Consider the following 25,166-nt stretch of genomic DNA (forward strand, 5'->3'; position numbering starts at 1 on the left):
TTGTGTGATGCAGATACTGGCAGAATGGAAATGTACTGATGTGAATGTGCAAATTACTCACAAACTCAAAGCTAAGTATGTATGCATGTGTTTGCAAGACTGGATCTGGGAGAGACCAAATTATACTATTTAGTTGCATTCATATGAAATCAACAGCCATCTAAAAACCCATCAGATTCCCGTTATTGCTACAGAACAGAAACTTACTGGATTTAAATATATAAAAAGAAGGTGATTTGGTGAATTGACAAGGCTCTACTGTTCTTTGTTTAGCTCAGAAATTGTAGCCAAGTGTTTTGAAATTAACTAGCATCTGTGATCCGAATTTTTGCCAAACTTAATACCTTCCAGTAAAAATGTGGCAGTGACTGATTGCTATGCTGGCAGCTTAAGTTGAGTATAGGATGCTAAGTTTCTCATGTCAGAAGAAAACCAAAGAATACAATGGTTAGTTATGTTTTGCCTACAATTAGCAGAATAAACATCTTAGTAGTCAGAGAAGACACAAACAGATGTTCTAATTGCACATCTGTGAGAAACTGATACTTGCTAGTTTCACTGTAGCTTGACCTCTGTACCTTGGGAAGTTTGAGTCCCACAGTATTTAGATGATTTATTGATCTGGATGCAATGAATATTGCAGAAACAAGCTGTATTTCTAAGTAGTTAAATACATGCTCATTCATGTTTCAACGGAATCCACGCTCTGCTTTAATCAGACTGGAGATATCAACATTGTTCACTGTATCCTTGAATGAGTGGGAGGAAAGACAAAAAATGCAGAGGATGTGATACTGGGAAACTAAAGGAATGTGGAAAAAAAGGAAACTGGTTCCAGTAGTTCCACCTTTCTCTCTCGGCTTCTAAAAAGATTTTGTGAGATGGAGCAAAGAAAAGCAAATTCAGATTTCTTTTTTCTTTTTGTAGCAATAAAAAAAACAAACAGCCCTCATTCCCTACACTGAAGATTAATTCTGTATCACAGTTCTCTATCAAAAAACTAGACAAAAGCTTTATAATACATATGGAGCTTTTACATAAGTAACAATTAATGTTGACAGGTTTTCATTACAAGTTTCATGCATAGCAAATAATTAATATCAAGTGTCTTTAGGACCAGATGCAATATAGAAGACTGCAAAATAATATCCTTACCTCTATACTGAAAATACTACCACAGTAGATTTGTCTGTGGTTTTGTTCTTGTTTTGTTTTGGTTTGTTCGTTTGTTTTGTGTTGGTTTGGGTTTTTTTTAGAGTATTTGTTTGCATTATTTTTTGTAATTATGCCTTTGACACAGGAAATGCTCACTAGTGTGTGCAGCTTTGGGCATTTTAGGAGTTCTACTGAAGTCAGTACTTAATGTCAGACATGGGAAGACTCCAGTCCCAAACCCAGTGCTGGTTGTAAGGATTATGTTATTTAGCTACCTACTTATATGTCCCTGCCAACAACGGTTACACCACGTTGAGCTGCAGTACAGCAAAATTCTGTTTTTAAATGCACTAATTTTTATATACATCTGTCTGAAACCTGTGCAGAGCAATAAACAAATGGCATGCAGCTGGATTTGTGCAACCTGCTAGAGATCACTGTGGTTTTTTTGAAGGTTTTGTTGGGTTTGTTTGGTTTTGCTTTGTTTTTCTTTTTTTCTGATGTGTCAAACAAACCTGAAATTTATTTTGCTAAAGGAAAGTGAGATTGAGTGGATAACAAACCCGTTCCTGTAGAAGAATGGATGGCTCTTTCCAGCTAGGAGCAAAATATCTGTAATCAATATGGAAGCACCCAGAGCACATTCTCCTCCTCTGTGTCTCACCTCTGGCCAGCTGCATGATGCTGTCCTTGTTTCCATGTGCTCAAGGTTGCAGTCTGGCGGCTCATTAGGAAAACTCTTAATGCCTAGGAAGAAAGTGAACTGAGAGAGTAAAATGTTAAGAAGAGCAGAGGGAAGATACCAAGAAAGTGGGGAGAAGAGATAAGAAGTGGAAGCGCCGAGCAAAGTAAATCATTAGTTCTGGGCCTCCTGCTGAGGGTAACACTGGCCTATTTTGCTGGGATCTGGATGGTGACTACAACCAGGGAAAAAGAGTTGTCCTAGCACTAGCTCTCTGTGGTGGTTTGGAGATTGCTGAGGGGTGGAAACATAGAAAGGAGTGATCATCTGAAGCAGTCACTTCAAATAATCAGTTGGTGCATCAGCGATGATTAGATCTTTAGCCAGCTCTGGACTCTTCTACTTGGCAGGCTGGGAGACGGATGTTTGTTTCACAGAAGACAGATTTCTTTGACAGAAAGTTATAATGCTTTTTCTAGGCTTTAAATCCAACTGACAGCTAAGGAGACCCCTAGTTAGTATTAGAAGAGATTGCCATTAAAATACTACGGTACCATATCTAAAATACAAAGAATCAATAATCACATCAATAAATAAATCACACAATCAGTAGGAAAACACACACATGCATTCATGCATGTGTAGCATGTATAATTCTCTGTCCAAAGGATGAATCCATTAATGACAGGACTGTTAAATCGCGAGCATTGGCACGGTACTTTCTATTTATTATTCCTTTCATATAATTTTTACACCTTTATGCTCTGCCTTGCAGTTTTCAGATTATTTCTATGGTGCTTTATGGTTTCTGAAGTATTTTGCAGCACATGAAATATTTGAATTAGAAGGCAAATCGTTCTTTGGTATATATTTGGGGATCTGATGTAAGGCTTTTAAATTTCTACTTATCTTTTATTAAGGTTTCTATGAGGGCATCCTCCAGGTTTTTTAGTTAACTGGTGTACAACAAACAGATTTCATACCTGATGTATGTTGTGTCTATGTTTTATCTGGAGTTATTGTAAGACAGTGTTTATTGAGGAAATCATTGCAGAGTTCATATACATGATTTTAACAGCACAGTTTCCCTTTCCCTTTTGGTGATTTATATATATATGTCAAATGTAAAATATATGACTCCCAAAAAAGCAGCTACAAAACACAAGACTGTGGTCATAATAACACAAGTCCAGTGTCAAAGAAAGATTGTATTTTAGGACTTTTACACCATTGTCATGAAATATTGCTTAATATAAAACTAACTGAAAGTCAAATGTTATTTTGCAAGAGAAAGGGAAAGTAACTTGCTGTTCTTAAAGTTCCTTTGGTCATAGGATGATGTTACATGCAAACCTTGTGACAAGGCACTGTTAAGGCTAAAAAAAAAATTAAAAAATTCCAAAATGAAAAAGAGATCATGCAGCTATCCAATTTTAAGGCAAGTTTGTCTGTTAGTTGAAAGCCTTCATTTAACTTTGTTAGTATGTGAATGATTCTCAGTCTGGAGAATCAAAGTCTGTTTGTCCTACAGCATAGACATAATGAGAAGACAACTTATAAAATTTTGATGGTTATAGGTTAAAAAGGATCTTGACTTCAGGAAGAACAGGTCCAGAATTACTAAAAATTATTGTACTTTTCAGTGTACAGCAGTTTATCAGAGCAACAGCTTTTTTGTATGCAGTCTAGTCTTAAATATGAGCAATGAGATGATCTTCTTGTCTGTAGCTGTGAAGGAAAATAAACAATTATTCTGAGTTTGTAGGACAAAAATGATGCACATACTGAGTTGTTGATAGTATGAGGAGCTTGCTGTAAATACAGTACAGGTCTTACTGCTCTCGGCTCTTAAAAATAACTTTTACACTCTAGCAAGGACTAGGATATTTACTGAAACCTGTGCTAATGAAATGATGGAAACCTGATGCAATGAAAATCAAACCTTTTTATTACTGTGGTCAGTGAGAATCTGTGACTGGTCACTACGTGACAATTCTTAAGATGCTCACAAAATAATAGTGGGGTTGATCTTGCAGTAAAAGATGCAAGCCAGCATATATGGACATTAAAAAAAAAAAAAGTAAAAATCTTCAACGTATGTAGTCTGGAAGAGACACAGAGATAATGTCAGCTTTAATTACTGTTTTCTTCTGAACACAGGGAATAGGCCAAAGGGCATGAATGGAAATTAAAGAAAAATGGAAAACAGATGGTAGGAAGCATGCTACAGGAACTGGAATACAGGCATCACTGTGCATAATTTACCAAAAAGAAAAGGGGCCTTACGAGTTATTTTGTTCCATTTTCAACATCATCATCTTATGGTTTATTTCACAACAATCTTATTACTAAATCAAGTCCCATTGATAGCAGCCACTGTATTGTTGCCAGAATTCAAAATTCTCCTTTTATAAGACATCTTTGAAATACAGGTCAAGCAAAATTGGATGCTGAAAGATAGACACATAAATTAATAGCGTGAAATTCAAAAGTGCTGCACACCAAAGTCACCATATATTTCAGGGGGTACTGGTTGAATACTCGCTGTTTTGGAAAAGGTTGACATTGATTTAAATGCTTCAGTGCGGGATTAGGAGCCTAATTTTAGTAAGAATTTTTTAAATAAATCACATCAATATTTATGATGATAGATTGCAAAGTGCTTTTGCTTTGTTTTAGAGGCTTTCATCTGGACAGGAAATAATTTAGTCCAGACAGTTTCTTTCATTTTACAGCACACTTCTCAAAGTTGAAGGAGCTGACGAGGGAATGGCCCTGATGTGCAGTGCAGGGAAAGTTTTAAAGTCTGAAATCAGACTTTAAGTCACGCTAAGCCATAGACTGGTGAAACACAAAAAGCAAATAGTAGCCCTTGCAATTAATCCTAAATGCTTGGGTTTGAAGTTTTTTCTCCTCTCCTTCAAATCCTGCCCCATGAGGGGCAGGGTGACAAGGCAGGGTAGGCAGCAGGGCTGACCTACTCTCAGAGTGTTGCTGAGCACTCCATGGTCTGTACCTGTGACTATGCTTTTTCACTCTCCCAATGTTTTGGCCATCTTGGGCTGGTGGGGAGCAAGGGGTAGCCCACAAGCCAGACCACTGCTAGGAGCTCACCGCTTTCCTGGCCCTGTGGCTGCAAGCTTGTCTGCCCAGAGCTGCTGTAGCTTTCTTTTTGTCAACTCCTTGCAGGTATGGCCCTGGGGATGTACTCTTGACTCCACAGTGGGACCACCACTGATAACCAGCAATGTTTTGATGTCCAAATACTAGCTGAGGGATATTAGTGGACCAGCAGCAAAAAGCTGTCTTGCCATAGCCAGCTCCTGTGTTACAGGCCAGCAACCTGCTGGCATCCATAAGTGAATGTACCCAGTGGCATGGGTGCTGCCTGCTGGTAGCGCTTCTGCCTGTGCCATGCTTGGGCTTGCTTGAGATCCTGAACTAGGTTTTCTGTATGTGTGTGAAACTAGGTATGTGAGTATGTGAATAATGGTGTTATTCAGCATTACACGGACTAGTAGCAGCTGTAGCAGTAGACAGCTCTCCTCCTAGGTACCCCATACAATGTTTACAGGGAGCCAGGTCTACACTTCTCATGGGAAACATCTAATTTGTTGGGTTTTACCTAGGATGGAACAGAATTGTGTTCACGTATGGAACATCACAGCAGCTCTTGGAACAGCCTTCATGAGAAGTGCTGTTTTAAAGGAGAGGGAAAAAAGGCCAAACGGCAACTTGGAAACATGTTAACATGAGCTCAGTCATCCCTAGGCTTCTAGCACCATGATGGAAGAAGGTAATGAGGTCATGGGTTGTTTTTTTAGGTTCTGAAGACTAACTTTGAGAACTGAGAAAAAGTAAATAAAGGATTATTTATTAAATGAAGAAAGGATTATCCATTACAGGATAAATCTTGCTTGCCTTATGTGTACAAATAGTTCTCATTGACTATGTAACCTTATAAAACCACACATATTTAAATATGTCATGGGCTTAAGACCCATGCAGAAGTCAGATAGTTAGATGTATAATGAAATTAAGTAGTCTTATTTTTACTACAGTTATGTTCAAAGATAGGTTTAAAAATCTTTGTCGCTGACATGGACAGTGGGATTGAGTGCGCCCTCAGCAAGTTTGCCGATGACACCAAGCTGTGTGGTTCCGTTGATACCCTGGAGAGAAGGAATGCCATCCAGAGGGACCTTGACAAGCTTGTGAGGTGGGCTGATGCCAACCTCATGAAGTTTAACCATGCCAAGTGCAAGGTCCTACACCTGGGTCAGAGCTATCCCAGGCACAGCTACAGGTTGGGCAAAGAAGAGATTCAGAGCAGCCCTGAAGAGAAGGACTTGGGGGTATTGGTCGATGAGAAAATGAACATGATTCGGCTTCAGTGTGCGCTTGCAGTCCAGAAAGCCAACCGTATCCTGGGCTGCATCAAAAGGAGTGTGACCAGCAGGTGGAAGGAGGTGATCCTGCCCCTCTACTCTGCTCTTATGAGACCTCACCTGGAGTTTTGTGTGCAGTTCTGGTGTCCTCAACTTAAAAAGGACATGGAACTGTTGGAACAAGTCCAGAGGAGGGCCACGAGGATGATCAGGGGACTGGAGCACCTCCCGTATGAAGACAGGCTGAGGAAGTTGGGGTTGTTCAGCCTGCAGAAGAGAAGGCTGCATGGAGACCTCATAGCAGCCTTCCAGTATCTGAAGGGGGCCTATAGGGATGCTGGGGAGGGACTCTTCATTAGGGACTGTAGTGATAGGACAAGGGGTAACGGGTTAAAACTTAAACAGGGGAAGTTTAGATTGGATATAAGGAGGAAATTCTTTCCTGTTAGGGTGGTGAGGCACTGGAATGGGTTGCCCAGGGAGGTTGTGAATGCTCCATCCCTGGCAGTGCTCAAGACCAGGTTGGACGAAGCCTTGGATGAAATGGTTTAATGTGAGGTGTCCCTGCCCATGGCAGGGGGGTTGAAACTAGATGATCTTAAGGTCCTTCCCAACCCTAACTATTCTATGATTCTATGAAGAAAACTTCCTATCTATTAAGCAGAAGACAAGTTTATTCAGAAAAATATCCAGATAAAGCAAGTTTCACTGGAGAGTCTCAATTGTTGTGAGAACAGAGAGGCTGGGTAAAGGAAAGAAGCACCATGCAAAGCATGAAAACATTGGGAAGGTATTTAAATGGGGAGTTTCTCCTCCTTCTCCTGTGCATTCCTCAGCATCTCTTAGAACAGGAGCAGGGCTACTCCTTAACGTTATCCTGCTGGATAATGGTAACGTTCATTATAACACTAGAAATGAATTTCAGAATAATCTTCTTCCAGCCCACCAGCTGTAGTTACTCAAGGCAGATTAACCAGAACATGACTGGTTTCCGCCCCTATCCAACAGCATGAGCTAAATATCACAATTACAGAAGATGCCAACTGAGATAGTGTTCACTTAGTGATATTTCTAGCTGTCATGTGATAGACTGATATTCTCAGGTGTCTTGTCTTAGGGCTGAGGTTTTCTGAGGTACAAGTGCAATGTCATTGAGGAATTAGGAGAACTGAGGTGCTTCTGTCCTCCCCTGCATGGGTTATGCATGGATTCATACCCACGAGGTACTGCATGTTATGTGGGTGCCCTGCTCCTGCCCCAGCTTTTCTGTCAGCTGTACATGACACATTCGTACTCGGTGACTGCTTGTGCCTACAGTATGTCTGGTATTAAGTCCCTTAGCACTTTGTACAGCTTTTAACTGATGTTATACTCCATATACTAGATACAAACACTATTCTCATCATCTTTCATCGTTATTGAATAAGTTAGAAATCACCCTGCTTTATGTTTCCCATAGTTTATCTCAGTAACGCGTAGATAACGGGTTTTCATTAAAAGAGAAGGAAACATTCAGCCTCTTATTTTAATTTTATTCAGAGGAACAGCTGAATTCAAAAGGAAGATTTGGATCTTTTCCCTTCTTTCTTTGAAAACTCAGCCACAGATATTGAGGAGAGCAGACTTGAATCACCACAGGACAAGTGGACTCAGTGCTGCTCTGGAGTAACTCACAGACGTTCTTTTCCCTGTGATGAAATATTTTGAAATCCCTCATTTTTGACTGAACAGTAAATGCCAAAACCTCAGTGTTTTTCATGAGGAAGAATTCTCGTCTTCTGGCCAGCTCAGTTAGATTCACAGCAAGAGCTGGGAAGTTAAGGTTATGGCAAAGGGAGGATTTCCACATCCATGTGGAAGTAGAAAGCAGTTGCTTTCAGTCCTTTGACCTGCTGTGGCACTGAAGTATCAAGCATTAAAATCATGATGCTGTATAGAAAGTTATTGAATCAACCAATTCCTTAGGGCTTTGACCACTGTCTCTATCTATAATTTTTTGCTGAAGATGGTTTAGTTAAGCTTATATATTCATTAGGCAACTAAATATCTTGCCAGGAAACTTTCATAGCAGCTATCAAGGGTGCTATGTTAACTTTTTTTTGTTTTTTAAAAAAAAAGGAGGGGAGGGAAAGAAGATCAAGAAGAAAAAAGGTCAAATGATGTTTTCTCTCAATTCCATGTTGGAGTGTATTTCCTTTCTTAATCACAGTACATGCCGTGGTCTAACCTGTCACCTGTAATCTGAGTTCAATCTTCAGGTAGACCTATGCTTGTGCTGTAAATTTTGCAAATTCTGTTTTATATGAACTCAATGATAGGGCAGTTTTCATCCAGCTAAAATATTTGACTAGGCTTTTCCTTGTGTCTTTTCTGTGACAGCTGCAGTACTCCCTTGTACAGCTCTCAGTACAGTTGCCAAGATTATGCTCCTAGAACATAGCTTTGAATACATTCCCCTTCCCTCAGAATCCTTTCACTATCTGCTCATCTGAAGGCTCTTCCTTACCCCTCTGCTAGTCACTACCGTGATGTCTCCAGCCTGTCTGTAGCACCAGTCCCTATTGCTAACCTCCTGTTTTATCCAACAGCTCATATTATCAATGTGTGTGCATGGCAACCTCTAAGAACACAGAGTATGACTTCAGTGCTGTTCTTCAAACTTCTCTTCATTAATGTGTTACCAGTCCATTCCCTGGGGATGGGAGCTGATGTGCATGTTGTTGTGGGCTTGTTTCACCTTTGTGTGTGTGTGTGTGTGCTTTTCTGCTTGTCCACAGTTACTGCTTTTCTCCCACAGTCTGTGGTATATTCCTTCTCTTTGTGTCTGCATACCATATACCATTGTGGTCTGGCGGTTGGTGAGCAAAGCACCCATGGGAGGCTGTGGCTGAACACCAATGCTCCTCTGCCTTCCAGTAGCCTCATTAGTCACATTTGGCTCTTAAATTCTTTCCTCTCCTTAATGGATGAGCATTTAAGCATAACCCATAAATTCACCCAGATTCCAGTTCACATTCCTTTCTACGGCCCAATGTGGCTTCACAGGCAGAAGTCCTGGAAATACCTTTTTTATTATTTCCTTTTTTTTTTTTTTTCTTTTTTTCTGAGAGGGAAAGAGAAACCATGTGCCCAGATTTTTGCCTTTGTATATTTTTTTCCTAGAAGTGGTCACTGCATTCAGTTGAGCAGGTCTGTGGGGTGCTTTGTTCCCTGGCTCATCTCTGTGTTTGTCCAATCATGTGCTTCTAGGTGATTCAATAACAGAAATTAAAATATGCAAGCAGGGAAAATACATATTACATATATTGTAAAATGAAGCAGTAGAGGTGTTCTATCCTAAAATTGATGCATTGCAATTAGCATAACCTAATTCGCATATAATTTCTGCGCAATCATAGAAACTCTATTATGTTCATATTTTCTCTCAGAACTCTCCCAGTCCCCCCAAAACCTACAAATAAGAATGCAAAGTTAAGGATGGAAGATGTTGTATTACTACTTCCAGTTCTGTCTCCCTATAGCAAGTGCTTTCCATTTCTGTGGGATTAGAGTATCTGTTTTTAAAATTCGTTACAGCAGGAATTAAGGGTTTTACAATGGCTTTGTGGTATTGTAGTGTTAAATAGAGATAGCTGTGAACCACTGTAGTCTGACAAAATGATGTTTTCTTGGAAAAATCACTGAATTTCTCTTTGATGTCAAAAAATAATAATAATAAAAAATCAAATGTTTTGAAAGGTTATGTCAAAATTTTAAATTTGCATTGCACCTGCCAGCTTATTGTATGTTAAGCTCCGTGATAACAACATGCCATTTTCTAGAGTTAACAACAAAGGTCCCTTCCAACACAAATTATTCTATGATTCTGTGATTATGTAGTGCTAATAAAGTGTACGTTGACCTGCACTGTACTATATAGAACTCCATTAATCAAAACTGTCTTTTGAGAGAAAGTGGAAAGAATGTCTGTGGCTTATTACACCCCATTAAGCTTCCTAACCAGTTATAGCAGATAATTCTAAGGATTTTTAACCTAAAATTCACCTCATTCAACCTAGGTTTTTGGTTTGTTGGTTTTGGTGTGGTTTTTTTTTTTTATTGGTTTGGTTTGGGTTGGGTTGGTTTTTTTACATTTTAGAGTATTGTTGCTCTTGTTACTGGACACAGTTTTGTGAAGTGTCTATCACTAGAGTTATCTTCTGTCTTGGATGGGCAGAAAACCCTCAGTTCGATGGATGATATCAGCTATTTTCAAAGCTGATGTCTTAGAAATGAATTATGGACTGCTTGTCTTCCAAAAAATAATACGGAAATCAGAAGAGTTTTAAAGCCACTGGGGAGCAGGTGAGGGAAACACAGCAGCAGGTGCAAAGCTGGAGAGAAAGGCTTGAAAAAACCAGCAGCACCTGGAAAATCTTTTAGATGTGAAACTAAAAATTTGAGCCATTTGTCATGTTAGCCAAGAGAGATGAAACTCGTGATGGAGTGAGTTGTTTGCATGTGCTTGGGTTCCACAACTGACTTCTAGCATCCCCATTGCTTGGTTATGCTATCTTCTCTATTAGCACTGAAGTCTAGGTTTCTTTTTAGCTTCACACAGTTTCCTGTTGTGTAACAGGTCTCATACCCTTAGTCAGTCCTAGATCTCTGGTTAACTGAAACTCAGGTTCTGGAATTCACTGAGGTGCACTGGAAACTTTCCAGGGTAGAAATGAAGCACTGTAAAACAGCATGCAGAAGCTGGGAGCAAGTTAAGCACTTTGCCATACAAACACACCGAATGAACCTGAATTCGGCAGCAACTCAGGATTAGGTCTGTCCTATCAAGAAAGACAGGAGGTTTCCTGGCTCAGGAAATACTCTGTGGAAACAAATTAGCCCCAAGAAAAGCGTTTTTTAATCTTGATCTCATTACAGACTGGAAAGACTGGATATTTAGCTTGGTACTTCTGGATAAGTAGATCTGGGTCTCAAGCAGTGATATTTATTTGACACAGTTTAGAGCCACAACTCTAGCTGCACTTCAGAACACAAAGAATAGTTTCCACTGTATTCCTGTAGTTTCAGCTTCATCACTTGAGTTACAATCATTTCTTTTTGTGCCAGAACAGAGTTCACACACTCTGCGATTTACTGCTTCCTGCAACAGTCTGACACAGTCCCCTGTGGGAGAAAAATAAGTTAAACAGAGAACTTTTACCTCTTAAGGAATTATATTGATCTTGCAGATGTTGAGTTGCCTTGCTGTGTTTTTCCTTAGAGCACTTGGCTGCAGATTCACTTAATAGTAAATAGAAGAGCCCTATCATCTCATTTTTCCTTAAGCTGAAGCATTATAATTTCTGTCAGTCACTGACATGCAGTTTTTCTTCTAAAGATGAGATTTAATAGCATGAAACAGCTCTTCAGTATTCACTAAATTCTGTGTCATTATTTTCCTACTGTAACTATTTAATTTCTTTAAAACAAAAAAAACAAACTAAACCAAACCAAAACAACAAAAAAACCCGCAACTTGTAGTTTATATGCAACCTGAATTTCAAGTGCAATATATAGAAAATAGAAATATTTACATATGGTTTACACTGTGCTTTACTGAACTGTTTCTTCTTGTTTCAAAAACCACAAGAGCATAGCTTAAGTAGCCTACTCAAGAGAGCAAATTCATCATGTGTCTACTTCAAGGCTCTCTTGTTGTTTAAGGGCTAGCTAGATTGTGGTAAGTAATCCACAGACCTTAACAGAAGGCAATGCTGACTCACATTCTTTCTGGAAGAGCAGCAGCTTGCATCTTTTGGTATCCTCCTGCTTTTACCCCTTTTCCATCTCATTTTCTCTGAGATGGGAATGAAGAGGTTTGTCCTGGGTTCAGCAGTAGCAGTCATTTTTTTTCCTTCTTAGTAGCTGGTACAGCGCTGTGGTTTTGACTTTCAGCCTGGGAACAACGCTGATAACACCGATGGTTTTAGTTGCTGCTCAGTAATGTTTACTCTGACCAAGTACTTTCTGAGTCTCATGCTCTGCCAGGGAGGAGGGGAAGCCGGGAGGAAGCAGAGACAGGACACCTGATGTAAATTAACCAAAGAGGTATTCCATACCACAGCATGTCATGCCCAGTATATAAACTGGGGGCAGTTACCTGGAAGGGTTAGATCACTGCTGGGGCAGGGCTGGGTATCGGTCGGCAGGTGGTGAGCGGTTGTATTCTCTTCCCTTGTTATTTCCCTTATCATTATTATTATTGGTGGTAGCCGCAGTGGTTTGTGTCATACCTTAGTTACTGGACTGCTCTTATCTCAACCCGTGGGAGTTACATTCTTTCGATTCTCCTCCTCATCCCTCCAGGAGCAGGGGGCAGGAAGGTGGGGGGGAGTGAGAGAGCGAGCTGCATGGCTGGGCTTAAACCATGACAAGGTTCTTTCATCTCTGGAGACTTTGGTGATGTTTATTGGACATTGACCTTTATAGTTTTATTTCCGCTTGACTGGGCTCCCAAAGGACAGTTCCCATATTCTGCAGCAAGCTACAATACATTCCTCCCTGCTGACTGTAATCTGTGTTTCCAAAACGAGAATGACACTTGGCATGTGCCCATAGACCCTATGTTCTTACACAGCATGAATGTGTCAACTTTATATCTTCAGACAAGATGAGGAACCTCCTCATGGGCTTTCCTACCTGGGAAGTTCTTTTCACATACAGCCTTAATCATGTTTGCCCATGTCCAGATATACAAGGATATGTATGTACATATGTAAAGGATATACAAAGAGTATGTGACAGTTTGCTTGACCTCAACCAGGCAGTGTGCAGTGATTTTTCTTGGGGCAATCCTGGGTACATCACCAGATGCACTGTGATAAGGCAATACCACATCAATAGTGTAATATGATTCTATTTTGATTTAAAGTATGAGAATTGACCTTTTGTGCTAGGTAACATAAACATGAAATAAAAGAGGCAGTTTTGGTCCCAAAGGCTTATCGTTTTAGCAATGTACTAATCTTTTATCTGCTGTAGGGTAGCTGATGTGTGCAGAATGTGTGGCTTGAAGGCAAAATACACTGACATGGCACTTCCTTTAAAGCTCAATGTGTGGCTCACCATCCAGGGTTACTCTTGTAACCTTCCAATTGCTTGCTTTATTCCATGTAATTTGCATACCAGTGTTAAGCCGATTTTATGCTGTTGCCAGTTTTGCCATAATTCAGCAAGAACAAGTAAACTTTGCTTTCATTCTGCAGAGCTCATGCGGCTGACAGAAATGACCTTGACAAGCAACTTTTATTCCCACAGTGAGACTATGCTTAGAGCAAAAGATTTTAACTCCCTTGGGGGGGGGGAGGGGGGGAGGGGGGGAAGAGGGGTGTGAATATTTTAATATCTGACACGGTGTTTTACAGGTAATTGATTTAAAAATATTACTTTGCTTCCTCATTTAGTGGCTAGGAAGTAATAAAACCACCATCCCCAAACCCACTCCCCCCCCCCCCCTTCAATTCAGGAATCTACCACATAGATGTTGCAAAGTAGAGAGAGCGAGGGAGAGTGTAAAATACATTGTAAACCAAACACATTTCTTTGTAATGGTGGATTACTGCAATCATTTTCCCTTCCTTCGCAGAGCACAAGGGATATAATACTCATGGGAATTATGCCTCAGGCCTTCAAATCCTAATTACCATATTATACAGTTTAATCAGAGATGATATTTGTTGGAATGAGCAAGTTGCAGACAGCCATTGGGCATTTCCGTGGAATGCAGGAGTAAAGGGAAGTCCTGCTTCATATTTGGCTTTAAAAATCGGACAGACTGTAATGTGCCTGGCTCAGGCTTTGATGACATGTAAGTTCATATAGCAGCCCTGATCTTGTGGTGCTGTGTTGAGATCAGGCAGAGATGCACACACTGCTTTCCCCTTCCTTTCTACCCAGTTCTGTTATGGAGCTCTTCATGGTCTCTGAGGATTACCAAGACAACTGTGGTGGCATGAGGAGATGGTTTTCCTGGTGCAGTGCACTGTTTTTGCATTGCTGGGAAAATCTGGGGAGAGGGAAAGGGCTAAGCCTTTCCTAGTGTAAGTAAAGCAGCACAATCCAGTATTTAATGCAAAATCTGGGATAGTACTTCTGGGCTTTCATCTCATTGCAGATGTGTTTAAGGTCTCAATGACCATTCTCTGCTTTTAGCAAAGGCTCATTCCTGATGCTTTCAAATGTACTCGTGCATAGAATGCTATGTGCAGTCTTAGATGTGAACTAGAGATCCACCAACGCCTTTTGGAAAGATAAGGAGCATCTGGGTACATAAGCTTATGGAGAAATGTTCCCAATACTTTGATGCAATCTTGTGATGAAGACTTGAGGCTTTCTATCCTTTTAATCTATTAGAGTTATTCAGAGTTGAAGGGCGAGGAGGAGGAAATGGGGGAGAAGCAGAGGCAGCGATATACATTTCCACCTCAAATTACAAAACAAGAATTCTGAAGAATTTTCATGAGCAGGAACAGGACCAGAAAATGTAAAACAGTTTCCCTAAGTCTATCCCATGCTTCCCGTGGATGCTATTAAAAATTGCAGTGAGTGTTCTTATAGTTGTCGTGGCTGCAGATGATGATGAGATACTGCGACATAACAACCACAGTTTCTCTTTGAGACCCAGGTGGAAAGAGAATATGTACTTGTACTTCAGCTGCTGCTACTCTTTTTGTTCATAGCCATGATGAGCACTTCTAATTTTTTGGTTTGTTTTTAATTTTATCTTTGCTGATTTCATAAAAGGATAGCAAATAGTTGAATTGAATGTTCTAATATGTATGAGCCCAGGCAACTCCCTGCAGTATGTGGAAAAAAGTGCTTTTTGAGAAGATTGTAACTGAGAATATAAGTATTTTGTAACAGTAGAAAGCATGAAAGAGAAAGTGTAATTGAGGTCTGTGGTGCTCCTGAGATTGTGCTCCTTTTAGAAGGAATCTTTTGCTGGTTAGAAAAACTGCTTGGTGCTTGCATAACAAGTTTTGCAATTTTCTCTTTGACACCTTATCCAAGTTACTGTGAAAACTGTGGCCTTAGAGTTGCCCACTTCATGGATGGGCAAATAATGGGATCATTAAAGATGCATGCTGAGGTCAGAGGTTGCCTGATGTTTGTTCAATTGAGTCCCATGGCAGAAACTGGAAAATCCTCAGCAGGGAAGGTTGTCATCCAGGGCATATAAGAATACTGGAACAGGTCAAACAATCTGAGTCTCTGACCTTCCTGCATCTGGCGGAGCTTTAGGGTTTGGCACACAGTGACTTTAAAACACATTTGCAAGTTTTCAAACCTAAACATGCTAAATATATTCCTGTTCAATAGTGTAGCACAAACACAAGCCCCTAACACGTAAGATAGTTATCACTGGTTTTGGTATTTTTGAATTACAATAAACTAGATTCTATAGTGCTTTGCCATTTTGCTGCACATCCAGTTAGTGGAAAAAAAAAGAAAAAGAAGGTAAAACATTAAAGATAACAAAGTTGCCCTAGTTTAAGAGAAAACAATTCTGTACCTGAATGAGATGGCTGGCACAACTGATTGATGAACATGAACCCACAACGGTGTGCCATTCCTGCTGATTTTACAGTGCAAGCCGGGAAGAAAACATAGTCCTGGTTAAAGACATGGGAATTTCCTGGGGTGTGTGTAGTGCCAGTGGGTACCGGGAACATCAGATCTTTGATGCACAGAAGAGGCTTAATGACTTAATGAACCTGCTGTTCTGAATCAGTCAAAAAAACAGCAAGTAGAGGGTTTAGAAAAATATGCTGACTTCTGACAAGAACTGGCTATTTACTGGACTTCACTAATTTTATAGGCTATGGTAGATCATTACTTTCAGATTACATATGAGGTAGTTACCAGAACTTCAGTATTTTCTGGGAAAAGTTCATATATATATATATATATATATATATATATATATAAATGCTTGTTTATTTACATTACTTCCCCTCAAGAATACCTAAAAGCTTAAGGATGTTTTAACTAAGTGTTCTTCCTCTCAAAATTTAGTTTCACTAAGACATAAATTTATTGTGGGCTATACCATTCCAAGAGAAGGTTAATAATAACTGTAGGGAGACAGTTTATTGACTGGAACAGAGACTTGGCATGCTTGGAGTATATCACTTTCCTGCTACACACTATGCTTAGAAAGTGAAAAAAACTATTTTTGTTTTTCATGTACTGTGTATGCTAAGAACTTCTATTGAAAGAGAAGTGAGTGTACTGGAGACTCTCATAAAAACCTGGGAATGGTAATGGAAATGGACATGTAAAGGCAAAATTAGGCAGTTTAGAGTATGATTATAGAAATGAAAATACTGGCTTATGTGCTTAAACTATGATGTTATCCTGCAGTGTAAACGATATACTTACATGACAGTAATACGTAACATTTGATATCCATAGCTAGGTAGGATGGGAACCTATGTGCATTCTTATAGTTACCTAAAGAGTGAAGATTAGATAGAAAACTCTTTGCAAAGTAAGGCAGAAGTATTTTAATATATCATAAAGACCAGACTCAACTAATCTCAAACAACTTCTTAGCATAAGTCAAGCTGCATTTAAAAATGGGTTTGAATTCTTGCACTTAGGGTCATATCCTCCCCTTATGTAAGGCAGGATAGATTCCTTATGTCTAGTCAAGCTGGGACAATTTATAGCATCTGGCAGCTCAGCTGTGTGCATTTTAGGTATATAGATTCAGAAAGGGAATATTATTTTTAAAATATTCAAAACATTGCTTTCAGAGAAAAGGAAACAATAATTATATATTACATAAAACTTAGACATGCCTCAGTTTCAGTTTTAGTGTGAGCCTTAGAAACCTGGCCTATATTCCTGAAGTGGTTTGGAACCACAGCCCGACTTTCAGGGGAACACCCTGCTCCCCATGGGGAAAGATTTATGATTTTATTCAGGATGTAAGAAATGGGATGATTTTGGCTGGATTTCAGGCAACAAAAGAGGGATGGCAGTGTCTACATTAATTTACACCCCTTTCAGTCTGCTTGTTGTCAGTGAAGTTTTAATGCCAATGAACAAAGGCAGAATGTGGGCTACAGAATGGGAACTGTGTTTCATAAGAATGGCCAAAGGAAAAATTAAATAATTGCTGACCCTTCTTTGAGCAGAAGCTGCTGGTGCTGGCAGAGCTCTGAAAAACAAGGCTGCAGCAGAAGATAACAGAAGTAGAGACCCGTTAGGGACCTTTCTTAGATCCTGAGTTCTTGTTCTCTCTGACATACTGAAATGATCTGGTATAATAAAGTGTGAACTTAGTCTTTGGAAATAGATGAAACCAGCTGTGTTTCCAAAATGCATGTATGTGCAGACAAGTAACTGTATTCCTGGAATATGCAGGAACTTTTCATCCCCTGAGCTGCACGGACTGACGTTTAATGCATTCTGAGGGAAGCTGAAACAGAATTTTTAAAACCAGTCAGTTGAAGGAACTGCTTCCCTCTGTTCCTTCTCACTGATAGCTTAAAGTTATCTAACACATGGTAATGTTCATTTAATGAAAGTGGTGTGTGTGGAGAGAATTGCTGTCTAAAATTCTGAGCCAGATTGCTGGCTTTCATCCATTGCCTCCACACCACTGGTGCATGAGGGCAGTCCTTGGTGCCACAGGAGCCTGGCCCCCGCAGCACCCTCTTGCTCTGCCTTTCAGAGAGGGACCACGCCAGGGACATAGCAGAAGTGAGGTGGGAGGGATACTTAAACCATTTGTGAACTTTGGCAAGCCCCAGCTGCTGAAAGAGCCCTTTGGAGGATGTTGCAACTGAACACAATTTTGAACAGTCTAAAGCGGCTCCATGCTGCTGAGTGGGGTCCCAGCAGGTCCCCACATGGGATGGGAAGTCCAGAGACTCTTGCAGATTCCTGTTGCTGCACTCGGATCTTTATGCAGGAGATGGTGACCAAGTATCTGCACCCAAATGTGCTATCGAAAGCTTCAAAAAAGAAGCAGGCTTTGCTTGATGGGAGTAAAGACCCCAGACTATCATCTAAATGTATCTGCATTTTGTAAGCAAAGCAATAACTTAATAATGCACTGGAAATAGCAGGTACTGCCTGGGAGACTGAAAGTGAGAACTGAGCTGTTCCACCTGAGATCTGCCTTGAGGTCATTGACAAAGATGTCTTGACTTGAAACTGTAAACTTTCTTTGGAATATGCTCTGCGCTTGAATAATCAAGTATGGAATGATTTATTGACATTTTATGCAGGTAGAAGAATCATTCTACAGGGAGACAAATACACTATTGAAATAGGTTTCTTTTTGATGGGGATGCAAATGAAATGCTTGGATTGTTTTATTTCATGATGTAGCTTGCAACTTTCTAAATAGCCTTAGACAGACAGGGTTCATACCTACAGCAGATGTACCTTAGCTATCATTATTTTCACATAGTATCCAATACATGAATGTTGTGGACCTTGTTACTGCCCAATGGAAAGCTTTCACAGCCTCGAAATAATTAAAAGACAGCAGCAATCTCCATGAAGCAGCATGTGTATATGAAACCAGAAAATCACTGCTAGAAACATTAGCCACAACAAATTAAAAGTCTGACAGTCTCACCATGCTAAGCTGCTCATGTCTTTCATCCTTCTCATGTTCCTAAATACAAGGTAAAATATTAAAATGTAATTACACAATAGATACTTGACTGAAGAACCTTCCCCCACCTGTAATATACGGCTAGCTGCTTTGTTATTATTGCCATTCAGGCACAATTTAAAATCAATGGAGAAAGTTGTTCCAGAACCTGCACAAGAAGGTCATAAACTCCCTTTGAAAGCACTGATACTTCCTTTTGTTAGCTCTTATGTATCTGATTACAAATTACTAAATCCTACTGCTATTTGAGAACTTTTAGATTCTAATCAGTACTTTGATGAATGTACAGCACAGTAATGCAGATCAGTGATGTCATCCTTTATGCGTACAGTCACATGCACGGGCGAAAATGCGGAGAAACCATTCAGAAGCACTGGGACCTTTGTGATGTGGGAGCTTCCTTTGTAATCCATCCTGACTGTAAATTATTGCCTAACAAGTCAACATTTTTAAAAGGTCTAATTGAATTTTTTTTTTTTTAATTACATCAGTACAAAATGTTCTATTAAAATGTGAAGAAATTCCTTTATGTTGACAAAATAGAATAAAAATCTGGAATAAGAAAATGTTACAGAAACTAACTTGAAGAAACAAGAGGGAAACATGAGTAAGTTTCAGCCAGATCAGCAAATGAGATATTTTCTTTAGCATTTAGGAATTTGTTAACTTCCTGACACTCTGTGCTACAGTAAAGGAGACTGGTAAATTGAGATAAACATCACACTCTTTTTCATGTAATGTAATGAAAGGAAAACAATGTAGCCAGGTGTTAACAGATAAGCAAAAAGTTCTTACAAGGTAGGGTGTTTTTGTAAAATATAATGAAACCAATTAATTGAAGGAAAAGTTCTAATTGTTAACATCATACTGATGTTACCAATTTTTGTTTTACTGCAGATGACATGGTCTTGACATGTTCTCTTAGCCTGTTTAGCACACTTATATTCAGTATTTTCACTGGGTATGAAAACTCCATAAGACTATTCTTTAAACTACAAGCTGCACTGGAGGGATGTGAGGATTGTGCTATGAATTTATGAACGGGAAGGAATGCAGAGATCTGCCTCTGATACCTATTCAACACCAGGTGATGTCCCAGGAGGCATAATGCTTGTCCATTCCTATATGGTCTTTGTAGTTCTTTGCCTGTGTGGTTTTGCATTATCATGTCAGTATTCTTTTAATGTGGATTATGAAGAATGACCTTGCTTTATTTTGAAACACACACCATCATATGAGAAAAATCGGGGGATTTCCTGTAAAGAGACCTTTCCTGGCACTTTGTTTGGTGCATGGGCAGTTGTGTGTGTTATTCCTCTGCGGCTACCCTTGAAAACAGTAACAAGAAAAGGAAAAGTAAGCAAAGCATACCTTCCTAAACACAACATAGTGGAATGGAAAACGTTCCCTGCAGAGGAGCTGCAAACTGAAAGCAACTACCTCTTAGTAACCTGCCTCCTTTTCTCTGCCAGGGACTGCTTACACTCCCAGGGCTTTAGGCTGGTGCATCATCCGAAGTACAGGAAAAAGAGTTTTCCTGTAGAAGTTGTTTGAGTATCTTAGCTATACCTCCTCCCTCTTAGGTAATCACTATTGCTTATTGGTCCTAAATATGATTCAGCAATCTGCTGTGCTTATAGCAAACTGGTGACCGAGGTAGTGTAAAAATACTAAACCATGTGTAAGTTTGTCACCAGAACTGAAGAGATATTCCATGGTACTGTCTCTGATCATATTTATACATTCAATATAGTTTGTTTTCAGACCAAGAACTAGAAACCAGCTTCTGAGCTCTCGTAATTTTAACTTATATCCCTTTATTTTTCTATCCCATTCTTTCTAAGTATGTATATATGCATTTATACAACTTCAATTGTCTATGCTGTTTTATCTGGAAAGCCCATTACACATACCTAATGGTTTTCCCCACTGTAAATGGGTTCTCCTTGCAGTGTGTCACTTCCATTATCATGGGGAGCTGTCTTTTCAACACTTAGGCATATCATGTCATCACATGATTAACATGTAAAATGGTAGTACACTGCTTTTAGCAGTGGAAGTCAGTATTACTTACATACTTGGTTCCCTCGTTGATTGTAATATGTCACTATCCTCTAACTGGACAAATTTCTTTCAAGTGAGCTTGAAAGCAGCGCAGGCAGTAACACTATATCAATTCATTTCCCCTCCTTCCTCTTCTTCCATCATGTCTAATATGTCTGATGCACTTCAAAAGATCCCAGGCATAAGATAAGCTGTCAAAAGTCTCCGGTTATTTCTAAAGAGATCAGGGAGTCTGAAACATTGGAAGGGGTCACCTTGAATCTGTTTAAGTATGAAAAACGCAGGCGTGCTGTCCCAGATTGTACCAGTCTTTGTAGTTTTTATGCTATAAAGTGTAATTTTTATGCTATAAAGAGGGGCATTACTGTAGTTTGGAAGGAAGGGGTTTTATGATCAAGAGCAGAAGAAAAGGATTTAGAATTGTTAATATAGTGCTTGAGTGCTTAGCCATTTATATTTACAGTAATTGCTTGGGGGGGGGAAGGGTCCTTTTCCTGCCAACATATAGGAAAAATAAAGGCTGAATTAAGCCTGGGAACCAGTTTGATTAGAAATTGAAGCAAATCTCCCAGGACTATAGAAACCTGGTTCATTTGCGGCATTCCTTCTATACTCTAATGGGCTCTAATGCTTGATACCAAATGATAAGTAATGCCAGTTTCTGAAAATAGCTGTTATGGGTTTGGTAGTTCGGTACCACATTGTGAGAGCTGAATGTAAACCACAAATACATGGAAACGCAGGCAAGCCAGATTGTTCCTTCAGATATGATTTGAAGCAATGGTTGTTATTTTAAAAAGTTCCCAAGAAAGCACTGGCATGACACCTTTCACTTTTGGAAAGCAAAGCAAGACCACCATTATTCCAGCCAGAGCAACTGTATAAAATTTCTGTAGTGTGTAATGGCATTGATGCTATGTGCCTTTTAATAGGCACTTGAAGGTATTACCTATCAACATTTTAGTATTTTCTGTTTACTGAACTGTAGCCCAGTGCCATTTTGCTGGGATCGTGCAAGCATTGGTTCAGAACCTGATTAAAAGAAAAACTTTTCTGTTCTAGGCTCTTGTTAACACAACTCAGGCCTTCAAATACCCGAAAAATCATGTCCCTATTTTCTAACTTTTCCATCACTCATTAAAACTTGTAAGGGATATTTCACTATTGTGCCTTGCAAGGCTTGGAGCCATTTTCCTCTAGCATCCTTCCCAGTGCAAATCTGAAAATAAGTTTCTTGAGGCACTCACTGAGCCAGAACTTGTGAGCTGAAAGCAAGAAAATTCTTCGGTTGTTAGATGTAGCATGCTTCACTCCCCTGCTTTCCCATTCCTGCTGCTTCTACTCATCATAGTTAAATTAGGTGAACCCCCTTGGGCCATCCCTGATGTGACCCTCAGCTCTGATGACTTGTGTGTGGCAAAACAAGAATGGGGGTAAAGGTGTCCCAGCCCACCACGCTGTTACCATTCCTAAACCTTGTGATACCCTCTGCTCAGGGACAGTAGCTCTAAATAACTACCTAAGATTGTGGTTTTCTTGTGGTTTTGCTCATTCTTGTGAGCCATGGGCCCACAGGAGTCCACATATGGACTCACATATGTGGAATCACTGCATTAAATGGTAAAGGAGGTATACAGACACTGAAACAAAGCATATTTATGGTGCATTTATGAAACACAGGTTAGGAAAGGAGTTTCTCCTCCACCAGACTTGGAAACAAATTCTGTGAATTTGCACATTTTTAGATAAAAGAGAAAATTTCTATATGTTGCTGATTGTAGAGATAGTATTTTTAAAAAGAAGTTGCGTAATAACAAATGCATTTCACAAGTTTCTCTGTTTTCCAGGTAGCTCTTTGTACATGACAAATTAACAATGATTATAGTTTTATATAATGCATCATTATCTACTATTTGCAGAATAAAGAGTGAACAGTGAAAGAAGAGGTCATGCCATAACACGCAGTGCATGAAGTGCTAGGGAAGAATACTTTTTAATGTGACCACTTCTTTCATCATTCAGAAATTGTGGGAAAATATTTCTGAAATACAGCCTTGATAGGCATTATATTTCAAACTGAATTTCATGAAGCAGACAGCACAACAACTAATTAACATTGACTTCATTTTAAAAATCTTAAAATGCCTGGTTCTTTGGTAACAGCTAGGCATAGTAGAGTCTTCTTGAATGCAGTTGTTATTGGCTTATTTTTATCATTTTAACATATCATAGAATATGTGTCAGAACTGAACAATGTAAATGCAGCCTGCATTTTGGAAAACAGGTTTTCACCAACTTCAATGTGTGATGGAATGATATTTGCTTGAAAAATGCAGTTATTCAGAGGAAAATGTGTAAAGAATTTTACGCATACAGTACAGTAGCACTTTCCATGCAAAAATTTTGTGCAGATAGAAACAAAAAAAACCACGTGGTGTAATCTGACATTGTAATGCATAAGAACTATGTGTAGTTATGAAAAAACTGTTTATAACCCGACTTCCTTAGGGCAAATTCCTCCTATTAAACCAGAATGATATACTGAAGACAGATCTATCTTCTGCCTTAGTAATACAAAACTTTTACAAAAAAGAGGTTGTCTGAAGCATTTGAATTATAAATGTTTACAAATCATTGAACTTAAAAATATAAAATTTATTAATTATCTTTGAGAAGTAGATGCATTAACAAGAAGTTGATGTGTTAGCAGGTTCAGATAAAGGTTATAAGACATTTACCAAAATTTTTGTGACTCAAGTCTGTGGACCAGATGAGAGGGACAGGGGGAAGGCAGTGATGTATAGCTGATGTTTCAATACACTCTTTTGCATTTTCTGTGGTTTCTGTCTGATTTGCTAGTGTGTTTAATGGGATCTGCTAGATGGCACCATGCTCACTTGGATGCTCTGTCCAGTGCATTCTCATGTGCACTTGACAATATTATAGTTGTTGGTTAAAACCTGTAGAACACCCCACTTACTTAAAAGAGTCCAGATAATTTTAAAGGGTTTTGTGGACACGATTTCAGTCTCAGGCTTAGGAAAAGGAAAGGATTAATTTCTCACTGGAGACTGAGGAGGGAGGAAGGAAGCTGCGAAAGGGAAAGACAAGTAGGCAGTGGAAAGGTAGGCCAGAGAAAGTGAAAGAAAGCATCAGGTGTAGAGATATTAAAGAATGAGATGAATATAAATGGAGGGGAAAAAAAGTAGTCAAGCGTATCATTTTGCTTTACTTTAAATGTCCTGCAAGCAGAGGAGTCAACAGGCAGACTTTAGATTGCACCAGGCACTTTACATTACATTAGGGTGCAAGGCAAGTTTTGCTCTCCATGGTTTATGATATCATTTGAACCCCCTGAAAGGATAAATGATATAATTTGTGATATGAGTCATACAGGAAAGCACATAATCTGTGGTGTGCCATAATACAAGTGAGAAAAAGACAAAATAGCAGTCAAGGAGCAGTTACCATAGACATTGTGTTCCTTTTATCTTCTGATATTTTTTATCATATTAGCATTATAATTATTATTTGCTAAAGTTACCATATCACTTAGTGAAAAAAATTCAAGGCTTGGAGCCAGGAGCCTAGACAAAACAGTCTAATGTTTATGGCAGTCTCTTCCTTTGTTGGTTATTAAATTGTTTCTGTGAATGAAACTAATGATAAAAAGGAGAAATGTACACCATGCTGAGACCAATTTCCTGCTACACCATGAGTGATGCACATAACTGCCTTCTGCAGTTGTAACAGTGCTCTTAGATGGAAGGAGCCTGAATGCAGACCTTAAGAGTGTAGCTGGAGTGTCCTTCTGAATAGTGCTGTTAGGACTGAGAAGAGGGATGCCTAATTTAGTTCCTTAGACTGCACGGTTTCCTGCATACTGAAAAATGAAAATACAAGAGAACAGATCTGAGAGGGCTGGGTGGCATTCAGAGTTAGATTTTGTTATTGATTTGCTGTGGGGATATCAGTTTTATGGAGAAGTTAAAAACTTCCTAGCTTACCATCTGTATCTGCATTTTGCTGCATTTTCTCTTCCTGTGTTTTTATTAAATTACACTAAAGATCACCAGAACAAGCCCCTGATGAAAATGAAGTGCCTGATTTTTCCAAAACATTAATAATAATTTTTAAAAAGGCTGTCATCTGCAGTTTCATGCACTGCCTCGAGCTATGCTGTGTGTCATATTTTTCTAAAACC

The sequence above is a fragment of the Pezoporus flaviventris genome, unplaced genomic scaffold (assembly GCF_033815535.1).
Source record: "Pezoporus flaviventris isolate CSIRO_AGI_PZ_B2104156 unplaced genomic scaffold, CSIRO_AGI_Pfla_v1 ptg000002l, whole genome shotgun sequence".
Lineage (NCBI taxonomy): Eukaryota > Metazoa > Chordata > Aves > Psittaciformes > Psittacidae > Pezoporus > Pezoporus flaviventris.